This window comes from Ylistrum balloti, unplaced genomic scaffold, assembly GCF_031769215.1.
Source record: "Ylistrum balloti isolate Yb309-2 unplaced genomic scaffold, AGI_CSIRO_Ybal_v1 Utg370324, whole genome shotgun sequence".
NCBI lineage: Eukaryota > Metazoa > Mollusca > Bivalvia > Pectinida > Pectinidae > Ylistrum > Ylistrum balloti.
In genome coordinates, this window is record NW_026782237.1 from 441,702 (window position 1) to 446,202 (window position 4,501).

The window sequence follows — 4,501 nt, forward strand, 5'->3', positions numbered from 1 at the left end:
AAATTTTAGAACTTAATGTTAACAATCCATCCAGAGAAAAAAAAACAACAGATGCATAATTGACTCGGCATTTACAGACTGATAATTGACAAAATGGCATACATGATCTTTATTTTTACAGAGATGTGATATTTCATAGGATGTGTCATTAATTATTTCATGGAAACAATGTATTAACTTAAATCAAAACCTTAGAGTTATCTGCTTATGTATGAGATGTCATTGTTATGATTTGCAATTTTGTTGTTACATATATAGTTGTAAATAAGTATTGTAAATATATTTATGTATTATTATCATTTAAAGACAGACATTTTATGATTAAAACAAATTATTTTTATTACAAAATGCAAGGTGGCTCGAAGATTTGCCCTAGTGTGTTGTCCCAGCTACTCTATTTGTTGGCGGCTCACATGGCTATGGCTACGTAGGGTAGCTATGTTGGCCAGCCACCCTATAATGTATCCACGCCCCTCATCACTTTTATCTCACTCTGTATTAAGCTGGTGGACACCAGGATTTCAAGCTAACCGGCGCTCCTGAAGATTTTTTTTGAACAATAAACTTTTTGCAGAAAACATGGTTTTGTTGTATACTTATGACTGAAAGACGTACTTACTTTTCATCTGAATTTCTGTTTGATTGATTTTCTTTTGCTATATCACCAAGTCCTCTGTACGGATCACTCGTATCACAAACAAAAACAAAAAAAAAAAGTCATAGTGTACATGTATAAGGTAATATCTATATTAGACATATTTTTATATAAGAGATCAAGGTAGTACAAATCCTTTGTATACCCTTATTAGCTCTAAAATCTTATGTTAGGATCTCTAGATGAATTCCTGCATTCCTGTGAGAATGTCGAACTTCCGGTTACAGGGAAAACCCTGCTTGTATGGTTCATTCCTTGACTTCTCAAAGGAAAAATATCTGTTGACGAATTGTTATAATGCCGTTTACATCCTAAACATGGAATTAATTCCTTGTAGGCTTTCCTGATGTTCGAGTTAAAAACTCCATACACAAACGTATTTACACAGCTGTTTGTATAACATAAATAGATAACAAGTAGGTGCACAGATTTAGGGACATCATCTGCTTTCTCAAACATAGCGACTAATCCAAAAGGCATCAACAATACAAAATAGGATGTAAACACAGCAAAATGTGCTCGGCAAATAGCATCTTCGTGCTTCAGCCGCGTTTGAACGAGACCATTATTCCAGTTTCGGTAAAGCCTTTTTTTTGATTGTATATAATATCGGTAAATCAGCATATAGCACAAAATCGTTAAAGAAATCGGCACCATCAGACACAGAACCATGTATATTATAGCATAAGCTTTGTACTTGAAACGATTAAATATACACATTTGCAGAGTCACATCAAGGAAAAAGCCATCTTCCAGGGTTAGCAATGGTATTGCGAAAAGTAACCCAGCCGACCATATACTGATACAAAACATACACAACGTCTTCTTATTAAAAATCTTGTTGTAATATTTACCATGACAAATCTTGATATATCGATTGATGGCAATACTCATCAGTGTAATTACAGATCCGGTGAAACACAAATGTGACAAAACTGCCGCGAACATGCACGCCTCAGGTGAAAGTGGATAACTTCCGGTGGCAGATGTTACGAAAGTGATGGGCAAAAGAATACCGATGATCATGGTGTCGCACACCGCCAAATTTACAGTGAACACGTTGTGACTTACACGTAATCGCTTGTATCGAATACAGGTCACAATCAAAAGAATGTTTGCTGGAAGGCCAATTATAAACAATAAAGTCACAATAACGGCAGCTGCTGACGACTGCATCACAATTTCAGTATCATCAAGAATGTTGCTGTAATTTTCCATTTTCCGTATGTAGTCTTCTCGCATGTATCAGTTACAGATCACATATTTAAATCTAAGAGAGAAATTAAGCGAATTTTTAGTTTAAAAATGTAAATCTGGCCAAAAATATCATGGTTCAACAATGGTTTTGCTCTTAAATTGCCTTAGTGTTGTAAATCATCGAGTACGCTGTGATATTGAGGTCGTACACTTTCGATTTTAAAACGGCTAATCCGTCGAAGTTCGGCCTGCTCCTGGCTTCCCCAGAGACCAGAGGTGGCTCTTCGTCCATTAGATGTAAATACGTAGCCTAATGTAAATTCCCTGTCGACGTCTTTACACTGACCTAGCAGTTATTGCCCTGAAACAAAGAGCTGGAAATAGTGCCGTAACATCCGTAAGCTCAAACTGTCTAGAGGCAAAATCCTTTAGTCGGTAAATCTGATAGCTATCTTCCTGCAAGCGGTAATTTCTGCTCTGTAGAATGCATGCATATACTTGTACATCTTTACCGTAAAAAAAATCGGCTGTCGGATAAAACTGACGAACGGAAGATAACTCTGATAAAATGGCGTGATCTACCAAACTGCTTCATATATAGTAGTCCTCATACCGGTCCAGGAGACTAGCCATTTGAAACTGGAGTAACATGAACGACAGGATGAAGAGAAATCGATCATATCGTAATACCGCTAACTGTATTGATATCATAGGACATCTAGAGCCCATCATGAAATGTACTAGGGATTTGCTGGGTTTTTTCTGTCCACACCCACGTGATATTATATCTGTAACCGACTGGTTCCTATTACATCACTTTCTCCTACACTTATTTACGACGTCATTGCGTTTAAATTTTGGGTCATCTGACCCGAAGGGCAAGGCTATTAATTATTGGACATGATTTGGGAAACTTTTCCATTGGTCTTGAACTTAACGTTTGATTATTACATAAGTTTAAAGGACGGGCAGTGTCCAAGAAAGAAATAAAAACCAGTCTTCCTGAAAATCCGGTCTTTTCCTCATATTTCCCCCTTGTTTCATCTGACGGTATTTGGGCATTTATGTTATGTTGACATGTGAAAACGGTCAGCGTCGCTTTTAAGCTTTTTATCGTGGTGTGATGCCACGAGGAGTCGCCTGAAATAGCATCATTACATTGTGTAAATGTGTGACCATAGTGACTACAGAGCAGAAACAGAAAATGATCACGTGTGTTTCTACAACGGCGATTGGTGGTCCACACCCCCGAAAACTCGATTCTATGGAAACGCATTAAGCACGCCAAAGTTAAAGCAAGGGCTGTACGTGATGATTCACTGAAATACAAAGCACATGTGTTGTCTAATGTATTTGATAAGGTATCGCAATAAACCGGAATTTCTTTTTCTTCCTTTTTTTAATTCAATGACTAGTTCCTTCCGGTAAGGTTATCATTGGTATTCAGGTCGCTGGGAAATATACTCTAAGGTATTAAACATAATCGGGCAAGTTATAAATCATTAATACTCTCTTTATGGCACTATTGATTTAATGAATAATAAATGTTTGGTTACAATATCATAACTGCAGGGTTAGGAAGAAAGGTGAGATGGTGGACACTAACGGTCATGTATACGACACCTCGGTGTGAAAGTCTTAGTACTAATGTATCTCACGGTAGCTACTTGTCCTGATATGGTCGGTAAACAATGACCAATCTCTTGAGTGATACCGATAGATACAATAATAGCCAATATATTGAAGTTTAAAGCCGAGTGTTCTTCAATCAGTGGGAGTCTTTCATATAGTGGGAATAGGTTACTTTACCCTTGCTCTTTTTATGTTAACCTGTTTACAAATACCAACATATACTGCTGAAGAATTGCCTGAGCCATCGATCCATTGACGTTGAAGGTATATCCATGTATCTTACATATCCGACACGACATATTTGAAAATGACCTACCTTAGATTCTGCCCCAGATTGTGCTTTATTTCTAAACATATCAGTTCAGTGTTCCGGTGGCGCAGTAGTTATCACTCGCCTTTCGCTAAGGCGACCAGAAAACTTCAGTTCCCAAATCGTACGTGAAAATTTACAATGTCACCCTCTACACCACGTGATTTTCTCCGGGTATTCCGGCTTCCTTTCCTTGTAAGACCAAGTACAAATAATCATACCCAGACTCCTTTGTTCAGATAAAAGATAAATATCAACTTATAAATAGATGTTACAATGTTGATTTGTTTCATTTTTGTTTTTGTTTGTTTGTTTGTTTTTGTTTCATAGTTCCATCACAAAACGGAATTCTGATTTGATGACATACAATTCATGAACGGGATCATAATTTGTAGAGGAAAAGCCTTAACATCATCTGTGATGATATCCGTAAAAACATTTACGTACTTTGTGTGATGAGAAGGAGTTTTAAAGGGCGATATTAGAAATAGAATACCATAGCAAATGTCTGGCAAAATATAATGTTAACAATTTATAGGAAATTGATGATATAACGCGGGTCATTTTGCTGAATTCACTTCTGAAGTACATTTCATTTTCATCTCCTTTAGACCAATTTCCCATCTACTTTACGTTCAGTATGAAAATAAATTTCCTCCTGGAGTACTTACAGTACAATACTTAAGCATACAACTCAACACATAAAA